The following is a 12729-nucleotide window of genomic DNA, read 5'->3' as shown; positions in this document are numbered from 1 at the left end:
ACAGCAGCATGTCCTATGAACCAATGAGACTAAATCTCAAATATTCAGCATAGAGAAGGCTCCACATTAGGGGATGTAATTTTGCACACACTATTGAAAACTTGTTCCCAAGTAATGGTTTGCTCATTACTGATGGGTACAGACAGATACTTATCAATCATCCAATACCATCACAAAGGGGTCTGATCACTCAAATTAATTTTGTTATTAGGGAAGCAACCAGACATACATTCATTCAAGGCTATAAAGAACTGTTTTGCCGTGAAGGTGGTGTTCTGAAAAAGATGTTTTGGCCCCCACAAAGCCTTGGTCTTGACATCCTTCAGTGTGAATCGAATGACACGAAACAGCATAATTAACTGAAAGCAAAAAATCACAGAACCACAGATTAGGTATGTTGAGAACCTCCTACCGATAGAGTTGCTTTAAAAAAAAATAATAAATAATAAAAACATTTTTTTTAATATATATATATATATATATATATATATATATATATATATATACACATACATATGCATACATACATACATACAGGATCTTCTCAAAAAATTAGCATATTGTGATAAAGTTCATTATTTTCTGTAATGTACTGATAAACATTAGACTTTCATATATTTTAGATTCAAATACACACAACTGAAGTAGTTCAAACCTTTTATTGTTTTAATATTGATGATTTTGGCATACAGCTCATGAAAACCCAAATTTCCTATCTCAAAAAATTAGCATATTTCATCCGATCAATAAAAGAAAAGTGTTTTAAAACAAAAGTCAACTTCCAAATAATTATTCCAAACAAACGTAGCAAAAACTCCTTGCGCTCCTCTCCGGAGGCTGCAGACACTCATACACAATGGTGAGTCTTTCTTGTTGAAAAGGGTAATGTACTGTGCTGCTCCAGACAGTAGGGTAAGGCAAGATGTCTATGAAGAGAAACGGAGCGCACAATAGTGCATTACCTGTGTTTATTTATAGTGGTGAATTAAAAGTTATACTCACAAGGTATCAAAAGTTAAAACGCTTCTCAGCGGTAAAGCCAACCGCTTATTATCCCAGGCAGGGCGGCAGCAGCGCACTGTGGCCAGCAGCGCGGGACCCGGTGGTTGGGAAGAGCCGTCTCGCTGTCGGGATGGGCGTGGCTGTGAAACACTATGCGTGCAGCGTCATTACGCGTTTCGGCGCTCTGCGCCTTCGTCAGATGACGCATGCACGCTACATGGAAGGTTATAAGCCAACCTCCGTTATAAGCCCCTTTATGCAACATCGAGCAAAAGAGATCACTGATGGGAAACAGCACACTTCCACACTAAGAGACTTTATAACATGTGGGAGCGACCATGTCGTATACCTTTTGACTTGCGGTTGCCCAAAAGTATATGTAGGCCGCACAACTCGTCCCCTCAGACAGAGACTTGGGGAACACAAGCGAAACATCTTAGATGAAAGTGAGAAACATAGTGTTCCCCGCCACTTCAAGGAACATCATGAAAGCTCTGTCTCCACCCTCAGAATAATGGGACTTGAAGTAATCCCAAAAAACTTACACCAAGGAGAGAGATTCCGCAAATTATGTGAACGTGAGACATTTTGGATATTTAAAATGAATGCGCTCAGTCCCAATGGTCTTAATGAGAGCCTTGAAATTTCAACATATCTGTAAAAAAAACTTTTTAAGACTGTAACTTATTGTGAATTGTTGCATTAATGTTTAATCCTTTCTCTTTTGTCCTTTTCTTTACAGCACCCCCACCCCCTAGCAGTTATCGCACTAGATGAGGGTGGTGAGTATATAATATAGAATAGGCAATGGCCCCAGCAGGCTTTGAGTAAGACCTAATTGCATATCAATAGCTCCACATCATTTTATCCAATGTCCATACGTTCTAGTGGCTCCCATTAGTGTTGAATTCTCATTAATCCTCAGATTCAATTCCCACTCACTTACAGTTTGGCCACAAGTAAGATCATTCATGGCCCGACAGAAGTCCTCCCCTTTGAATACCACCCCCCGCCCTTCCTTTCCTCCCCCCTCCTTTTCTCCACCCCTTTCCCACCCCACCTTTTTCCCCCCCTCCCCCTCCTCCCTTTTCCTCCCTTCCTGCCCTCCTTTTACCCCTGATGGGGAAAGTTTTAAGGTAGAGGCTCATGAACATCCCTCTATCTCCCACAAGGGTCATGCCACTTAAGTGTGACACACTTTTAAATTCATTGACCCCAAACATCTTCCATGTCCCAAAGCCCGCATGTTTTAAATTTATTGGGTAGGTTGATTTCTCATGCACCTAGGACCAACATTCACCTATTACCCTTGGTAGATACCAACGGGTCTCATTGTGGAGTTATATCACATTCCACAGCCCCATAACCAACGTGTCCCCTTTCTAGCCTATATCAGACACCTGGTTTATTATATTGGCTCTTTAGGAGCATACGCAGTCCTACAATCATGTGTTCTATGGGAACACATGTAGCCCCATAACCAATATGCCTCAGCCCTAGACCATACTATTATGGGTTTTTCACAGTGGCTTTATGAGTACACATTCCACAAGCTTATTACATCATGAATAAACCATATTCTATACACATATACACATATACACACACATATATATATATATATATATATATATATATATATTTAAGGTCCTAAAAGAAGTTTTATTTCTTATGATTTATACGCTGCTGATTTCGATTTTCATGATTCATACTGTACCCCGGTTTTATTTTTATCGTCTTACTTTATTGTCTTTTTATGTCGTTTTACATAGTATTTATTTCCTGTTTGATTTATATTTTTTGATGTATTTTTTTATGTATTTTTAATTTATGGAATTTTTAGAGATGTAATAACTTATGTACAAACTTGTTCTTTTTTGTATGGCTCCCAGGGGAGGTCTCCCTTCCTCCCTTTCTGCCTGGGACACTGATCATAGTGTTTTGCAGCTGAGTATGTATGCCAAATATGCATTTAGCCATTTGTCCATATGAGAGCGCACATCGCCCTGTGAGCCAGCACCGCCAATGACGAGGTGTTTTTTTTTTTTTTTTTTTTAATCTTGATACAAGGCATTTTTAACATTGCTACACGGGTTTTTGTCCGCCCCAGCCACGGCTGAATAAAGTTTTTCTTTCCTATTGATTCCATGGTGTATTCTCACCATGGTAACACACGGAGGTTGGCTTATAACCTTCCATGTAGCGTGCATGCGTCATCTGACGAAGGCGCAGAGCGCCGAAACGCGTAATGACGCTGCACGCATAGTGTTTCACAGCCACGCCCATCCCGACAGCGAGACGGCTCTTCCCAACCACCGGGTCCCGCGCTGCTGGCCACAGTGCGCTGCTGCCGCCCTGCCTGGGATAATAAGCGGTTGGCTTTACCGCTGAGAAGCGTTTTAACTTTTGATACCTTGTGAGTATAACTTTTAATTCACCACTATAAATAAACACAGGTAATGCACTATTGTGCGCTCCGTTTCTCTTCATAGACCTCTTCCAAATAATTATGTTCAGTTATGCACTCAATACTTGGTCGGGAATCCTTTTGCAGAAATGACTGCTTCAATGCGGCGTGGCATGGAGGCAATCAGCCTGTGGCTCTGCTCAGGTGTTATGGATGCCCAGGATGCTTCGATAGCGGCCTTAAGCTCATCCACAGTGTTTAGTCTTGAGTTTTTCAACTTTCTCTTCGCAATATCCCACAGATTCTCTATGGGGTTCAGGTCAGGAGAGTTGGTAGGCCAATTGAGCACAGTAATACCATGGTCAGTAAACCATTTACCAGTGGTTTTGGCACTGTGAGCAGGTGCCAGGTCGTGCTGAAAAATAAAATCTTCATCTCCATAAAGCTTTTCAGCAGATGGAAGCATGAAGTGCTCCAAAATCTCCTGCTAGCTAGCTGCATTGACCCTGCCCTTTATAAAACACAGTGGACCAACACCAGCAGCTGACATGGCACCCCAGACCATCACTGACTGTGGGTACTTTACACTGGACTTCAGGCATTTTGGCATTTCCCTCTCCCCAGTCTTCCTCCAGACTCTGGCACCTTGATTTCCGATTGACATGCAAAAGTTGCTTTCATCCGAAAAAAGTTCTTTGGACCACTGAGCAACAGTCCAGTGCTGCTTCTCTGTAGCCCAGGTCAGGTGCTTCTGCCACTGTTTCTGGTTCAAAAGTGGGTTCATGCTTCCATCTGCTGAAAAGCTTTATGGAGATGAAGATTTCATTTTTCAGCACGACCTGGCACCTGCTCACAGTGCCAAAACCAGTGGTAAATGGTTTACTGACCATGGTATTACTGTGCTCAATTGGCCTGCCAACTCTGCTGACCTGAACCCCATAGAGAATCTGTGAAATATTGTGAAGAGAAAGTTGAGAGACGCAAGACCCAACACTCTGGATGAGCTTAAGACCACTATCGAAGAATCCTGGGCCTCCATAACACCTGAGCAGTGCCACAGGCTGATTGCCTCCATGCCACGCCGCATTGAAGCAGTCATTTCTGCAAAAGGATTCCCGACCAAGTATTGAGTGCATAACTGAACATAATTATTTGAAGGTTGACTTTTTTTGTTTTAAAAACACTTTTCTTTTATTGGTCGGATGAAATATGCTAATTTTTTGAGATAGGAAATTTGTGTTTTCATGAGCTGTATGCCAAAATCATCAATATTAAAACAATAAAAGGCTTTAACTACTTCAGTTGTGTGTATTTGAATCTAAAATATATGAAAGTCTAATGTTTATCAGTACATTACAGAAAATAATGAACTTTATCACAATATGCTAATTTTTTGAGAAGATCCTGTGTGTATATATATATATATATATATATATATATATATACATACACACATACACATACATACATACATACATACATATATATATATATATATATATACATACACATATATATATATATATATATATATACATACATACATACATATACACACACGCCCTCACTTATGGACAATGCTTATATGAGACAAATCTCCTGCAACACAAGATGTAAGGTCTCTGACACAGTAAACATTACTTCTGTTTCCAACAGTAGATGTCAACTTACCCAAAGAACATGGCCTGAGTTGGTAAAATGCTGTTAGATTACACCAAGATCACACCAATTTTACACCCATGGGACTCTAGCAAGATTAGAGATCTAGAGTAGGCAAATAAACTGCTAAGGATGGCAGCAAGAGGTGAGGTAACAGGAAGCTGGAACTGCAAACATAACCCCACCGCCAATTGTGGAACAGATAAAGCTCTTTTTTCCCATCAAATAGGAAAAAAAGCTTCAATAACCTACTAAATGTGTGAGAAATCAAGTGTGAAAACCAACTAACAGGTTTACAGTCAGCCACTCCCAAGAGAACCACTTCACAAAATATTTAGTGGATGCAGGTCTATCTTCATGTGGACTTCGTTTTAATTTGAGCTGGACTGGAAACCTTGCCGAACACGTTTAGAGGATGGACAAAAAGTAGGGATAATAAAAATTGCACCCTGCAGAAAGAAAACACAGAGACAACAGGAGCCCAAATGGTGCAGTATTTCACAGTACCAGAAGCATGTAAAATATGCAAATGTATTATATTCACAAAGGTGGGTTGCAGAAGGGCAACCGACCACTAGAAGCAGGTGGAGATGTATAACCCCGACTCCACTCGGGTGACCAGACGGAGCTGGTGATGGTCGCACTCTTGATTAAAAGCAAACCTTAAATGATCTAAACTGGTCAAAGAGGGTTGATCCCCCTCCAAAAGGAGGGTGAAGGCACAAGGTAAAGGGGGAAGAGGCGCCCAGAGCAGATAAAATACCTTAAAAACAAATGAAATGAAAAAAGTGAGGTGGCTTACCTCAATGAAGACAAATTCACGTATTAATAGAATTTTATTGCACTGGCAACGCGTTTCGTGGGTGCATACCCACTTCCTCAGGCCAAATAGCAGTGCCTACAATCATCAGACAAGACGCTTAATGCCACAGCACTAACAGCATATCAAAAACATAACTCTACAGACAACATTGTATAATGAGAATCAAAAGATAAATAAATAACAGCATTCAAACAAATTTATGCATATAGAATTTGATTTCAACTATCAGAGGCAACTATCAGTGCCAGAGCAGTTACATGCAATTTAAAGAGAATCTGTACTCTGAAATTCTTACAATAAAAAGCATACCATTCTATTCATTATGTGCTCCTGGTCCCCTCTGTGCTGTTTCTGCCATTCTCTGCTGCAAACCTGGCTTGTAATTGCCAGTTTTAGGCAGTGTTTACAAACAAACTAACCAGCTTCTAATAGGCTCAGCTAAGCAGAGTGTGTTAGTCACACAGAGCCTGCAGGGGGTGTGTACAGCTTCTAGCTAATCACAAGCAGCCCTGCACATTCCAGTCTGACTGCCTCAGCCTGACTGTGCCGACTATAGAGAGAAGATTAGATCATATAACAGAGATAACACAGCTACTGTGCAATTAGGAAAAGCTGCAGTAAGCCAGACCACATTAGAAAAGGCATAGGAACTTATAGCATAGAAGAAATAAAGATAAACAATTTGTTACAGAGTCTCTTTAAGTAAGGTTATAATATGCACACAAAATACATGACTGTAGTGCATTCAACGCTCAAATGCTTTGCATAAATTTGCATGCACGTGTAGCGGATATGGTTCCATTTAAACAAAAGTTATTTTAGTACATGAGGTCATGCTAAAATATGTGCATAATACACAAGTATAAAAGCTAATGCTATAGGATCGCATAAAAAATATATATAAAAGATTAAATATAAAAGATTAAACATTAAATCTCATAGACTAGGCATACTACACATTAAACAAATACAGCTGCACTGGAGTATGTCCCCAGTGTAATACTGCTTATAAAAATAGCATGTCATTAATAAATAAGAACAAAAACATGTGCCTAAAGATAAATGTGCTATATGGTCCTGTGGTGTATGGTTCCAGGGAGGGCTGCATGAATGGAACACTCCAAAAGGGTAAAAGGGGACAGAGCGGTGTGCATCATATCAACAGGATAAGTAAATGCACCATATAAACAGCATTCTGTGGTATGTGCTGCACTGTATAAATGACACTCTGCGTGACGTAAATGCTTACATAGAATGTTTAGCATAGGAAAAAGGGTATATGTTGTGCTGTATAAACAGCACTCTGTAGAAAAAGAGATTAGCATGGCAGTGGAAGGGGATAAACACTGTGGTAATAGTACTCTATGCCCATAGGACAATATAAATGTAGTAGGAGCATAACACCATAAGAGGGAGCAAGTTGATTAATTAAGCAAGTACATTTCTTACCTAATAGTGCTTGTAGCCACAAATAAGGCGCCTCTATTTTTCCAGGTAGTGGTGCCTCTCCTAAATAGCTTTAGATTTAGACCTCTAAGTGATAGGAATAATATATATAACAATTATAAATAATAATTAATAAATATTAAAAACATAATAATATAAAAAAATAAATAAATAAGTAAATAAATAATAATATGAAAAAAATTAAATTAAATAAAAAATAAGTATTTTATAATAATAATAATAATTAAAAAAAAAAGGGGGAAAGGAGAGGTTATTTTGGGAATGATATCATTAGTACTAATATAAATAAATACAACTTATATATAGGAGACAGATAGGGTAAGGATTATGTTGAGAAATTGCATTTATTATTATGTAAGGTAAGTATCTCCAAATATGGATATCTAATTAATAGTTGTGTTCTAGGCATTCATTTAAACCTTCTGGTTTTAGGGGACGTTATAGTCGCACAATGTGCCCCTAACGCAACGCCTGGTGCTCTCTGCTTTGGACGTCAGAGTGAGCCGCGTTGTGCAGCTCACTCTGGCGTCCGTGATGCGCACTCTTGGACGCATGCGGCATCACGTGGTCCCGCCGGCCAATCGCCGCACAGAGCGGCTGCTCCAGGAAGTAAACACTGCACGTCACTGAGTGCAGTGAATATTAATTAGCCATGTGCCTGGCCGCTCTCCGCTCCTCCCCAACGTTACTGAGCATGTGCAAACAGTCTAACGCGGCTCTGCCGCTTACAAAGTACTGCATGCAGTACGTTATATTATGGCGCAGCGTTACACTGTAACGCAACGTGGGCACTGTGAACAGCACATTGATTTTTCATTGCTGTGCGGTGCGTTACAGGCTGCTCTAACGTGCGCCTGTAACGTCCCACTGTGAAACCAGCCTTAAAGTTCTAAGCATGTATATCCAGAACATTTCCCTGGCTCTCAGCTGGGTGATACAATTGGATGAGGGGGACAAGGGAAATATTCGCTCCACAGGTGAAAAGGACATGAGTGATGGATCAGAATTATGAAATTCAGAAAAGTGTCGCGAAAGGCTATGCTTGGGAAAGGATTTTGTTAACATCAGTGACCAAAAAATATTTCTGTGAAACATCTACCAAAAAGCAGAAAAGTTTACCTTAGGATTTAGGTAAGCAAACCATCTTCCATACATAGGACCGGAAACGGGCAGTAAAACAACAACTAACTAAATTGCATTGATGTCAAAGCTTCATCTTCAGAAATTTTACCAAAAGCAGATTCTAAGTGCAGCAACATGTGAACATATGTAGGGATGCACATAAATACAGCAAAATAATTGCTAAAGGTCTCTAGATTATGATTCTTTATGCAGCACTAATTGCTTTAATACAGAAAAGCGAACAGGAGGCTTCATAGATCCTCTAGAAATGTTTCAGTACAAAGAAAAAAAAAATCTTACGCAAGACGTACAAGCCAAAATAAATAACCAAAACAATATTTATTTAGTGGGTGACATCTACAGTAGGATTGCATTCTTTTTCTGGTTTATATACTGTACATGGACTAAGTATTTCTGCAAGCCAACAGAATGCAAAGACAAAATATAAACCCAAAATGATCCATTCACTCTATATGATTAAATTCCTATTTGCACTAAAACATGTATATGGTGTAACATGAGACACGTAAAAAAACAAACCAAAAAAAAAAAAAAAACAGTGTAAAATCTTCACACGATTCATCTGTATTTCTATACTCTGACCATCTTGGTTCAACTGGTATAAAAGGCACACATTTTATTCCTAAAACATGTTAATCTTAACGGAAAAAAAACAAAAAAAAAACAGCTATAAATGGTGTATTTTCCTTACCCAATCACAGTGATTTGGAGGCACATTTGACTTCGCTCTCCTAGAACAGTCTCCTAGTACAAGCGGTCATCTCCAGATATTTCCACGCATTTTTGGTAATATAAATGGACTAGGTTTTTTATTGTAAATATATTTCTCAATATAAAAAGGCAATAGGTACTGTTGTGGTGGCAACAAATAGAAAATCATTGAACACGTCCAGTGTAGCTGTGGAGGGCGCACCACCAGTTTATTTCTAAATGCGGCAAATGTGGTATCAGTTTAATGGGGATGAGTTATAGAATACATTTTTGTGTGTTTTAAAGCTTGGACCCACATCGCATAAGAAATAGGTAGTGACAAACTCAATCCTAAATAAAAATTAATTTTCAAAATTATGATCAAACTTGGGAAAGCATTAGTAAAACTACACAAGACATATGTGGTAACATATTTAAACGTGATAAGCAGTAGAATAGATTTTAGTATGTTTTAGGGTTAAGGGCTATGCCTTGTCTATTATTTTTAGTAACAAACTGAATCAAAAGCAATACCATTTTCATATATTGTGTACCAAAACCAAGACTTGTAAAATGAAAACAAAGTGGCAGAATATAAAAGAAAATAACTACAGGTATATAGTTACCTTACGAACTTGGCTTTTTAAATATTTATGCCATAAGGGTATATTACTGTTATTTTTGCAAATAAGTTCTTGTAATCATTGATAGTGTACAATGAGGAAGCAAAAAACCCCAAACTGAAAAAAAGACACCTGTATTTCCAAATACAATATTGTCACCATACATCATGCTAGGAACATAATATAAATGTTGTAAAAACCAGGATGGATAAGCAAATAAATTGTGTGGGTTTAACTTATATAGTTAGCACTGTTTAAGCTACAATGGAGGTAAATGGAGAAATTGCGTGTTTCTTCCATTTTTCCCTTATTTTCACTTTAAAATGCATAGAAAATAAGGTAATTACATAACATAAATATCACTCACTAAAAGCCTAATTAGTCCTGAAAAAACTATATAGATCATTTTGGTGTGATAAGTAGTAATAAAGTTATTAGCAAATGAATGGGAGCAGCGCTGATATATGAAAAGTGTAATGATCACAGCAATTGTAATTTCATGGAACTACTCTCATCAGGCATTGCACGTTTGCTGCTTTCTGTCTGCAACTGTTCCTTCCAAAAATCTTTCGGCAGTTGCCAACCACGTTTTTGGCCTAATAATGAGGGCTCCCCAATTCCAGTGGGGAATGGTAGGGCCCACTTCGGGACAATGGCCTCAATTCACTAAGCTTTATCAAACACTTTATCAAACGTAATTTACCTCATGGGTAAAATCTAATTTTGAATTCACTAAGGTGTTATATATGTATCGAATGTTTTATCAATAAAACGTTTAATAAATCTATAACACCTTAATGAATTCAAAATTAGATTTTAACCATGAGGTAAATTATCAAAGTTGAATAAAGTGTTTGATAAAGATTAGTGAATTGAGGCCAATATTTGGAGTGGAGGGTAGGAGAAATTAAATAAACACAAAAAGGACAACATGAATTTAACAGAAAACACTCAGGTAGTGCACTGAGAGTGGATGTACAAAAAAACCCCAAACAAATTAGCTCTTCTTATTCCAATAGGTAGTGTGCACAGGTGCATAGTTTCTTTCAAACAGTATGAGAAATATAGAAAATAATGAGGGGCAACAACAGCACAGGATATTTGGGCGCTGCTGGCGCCAGCATAGGCCATAAAGGAATTATGGTTAGAGCAGCGCTCAGTGAGTGATTTGGGCTCTGTCAAAAGACTGAGCACAAATTACTCTAAAAGCACTGCAATTCAGCCACCAGCAATAGCTGGAAGCCGAATTACATCTTTCCCCACTATCTATGGTGATCTGGAGGGGGAATAGTAATTAACACAGCCGGGACTTGTTACAGGAGCAGGGTAAGGCTTTTAACGGCTTTACCCTGTGCCCAAATTGGCCGGTGGCAGTTTCACAGGTATGCATGAGGGGTAATGGACCAAACATAACGGTAATCAGGTATGATGGACTCACTATCACTAAAAATGAATCAACATTCATATCACACAAATAAATATAACAGCTATTCGATCACTAAAGAACACTCAGTAATATAAAAAACATATTTCCTACTGCTAACATTTATGTTTTAACTGTCTACACTCACACCCCATTCCACCTGCACAGTTAACACTTCAGCTGTAATAAAGGATCTCTGTTTACAGAAATTAGGTTAGGGGAAGATTCTACATTCTGAAGTTAGTTTTTTATAAGAATGGGGAAAGTTTAGAAACTTTTGTAGATAGTTTTTAGTGCCTTGGTTTAGGGTGGGTAGATCTTACCTCACATTTTGTGTTAGTAAGGCCTGGTTCACACTGCAAGAGCTTTTTAAAACACTAGTGATTTGAAAAACTCTTGCTAATGCAATGCTATGGGTGATTTTAATAAAATCACACTGCTCAAGTGAGAACACAACTATAGCATTACATTAGCAAAAGCTTTTAAAATTAAAAGTGCTTAGAAAAAGCTCTTGCAGTGTGAACCAGGACTAAAGAGGTCACAAAAACCAGGAAGTAAAAAAAATACCAGCAATGGAGACAAACCGCAGATTACAATCCAGCTAGTTGATACTTCTGTCAAGTAGGATCAGGGGATGAGAAATCATACAGGGGTGCACAGGCACCGAAATATGCAACAGTCATCCAACATGACAAAGTACTGAATGTTGCAAGTTTCTTTGTCACTGTATGCAAGAGTCTGATTTAAAGTGGTACTCAAAGAACATGTTTTTTGTAATTGAAACAAAGACATTTAGTTTTATCCATTTTTTGGAACAACAAATTATGTATTTTTAATATGTGCAGTACAAAGTAGCTGGCTCGATGTTTCTTTTAATTGTTTCATATAAAATCCTGTAAGCCAATTAAGGTCAACTGCATTGTGCAGGGCTAGAAGGTAATGATAGGAGAGCGCATCATTATGACCTCAGTGTGCTATGATCCTTTTTTCTGTTCTCCAGGAGTACAGCATCTGAGTCCAACATCATCAGCCTTCCTGGAGTAGAAACATTGATTTCCATCACAAAAGTTTGAACATGCACTATAGCTCATGAGGTAGGATCTGGCATCTACACTAAAAGAAAGTATGAGAGAAGAGTTATTTAAGAGTAACGGTTAGAGTTTAAAGTGAACCTCCGGACTAAAAATCTACTCAGCAGAACTGAAAAGGCTTGGTGTTTATTTAACAGTTTCACAGCATGAGAACTTTGTTTTTCTTACCAAAGCATCATTTTTAGCTGTATTTTTAGCTAAGCTCCACCCATCAAAAAAAAAAAGCCCGGGCTTTTTTTCCCTGATGCTGTGCAGAGCATGATGGGATTTCCTATGTTGTTGTTCACGTTGCCTAGCAACTGGGAGAGGTGCTCAGGACACAGGACAGTTGGAACTGTGTATCATGCTCCCTGTCACCTCCTTTCAACCAAAAAGATGGCTGCCATCATGAAATCAAACAT

This window comes from Hyperolius riggenbachi, chromosome 3 (genome assembly GCF_040937935.1).
Source record: "Hyperolius riggenbachi isolate aHypRig1 chromosome 3, aHypRig1.pri, whole genome shotgun sequence".
NCBI classification, from domain to species: Eukaryota; Metazoa; Chordata; class Amphibia; order Anura; family Hyperoliidae; genus Hyperolius; species Hyperolius riggenbachi.
The sequence above is the reverse complement of the archived record's forward strand: the minus strand, read 5'-3'. Positions refer to the sequence as shown.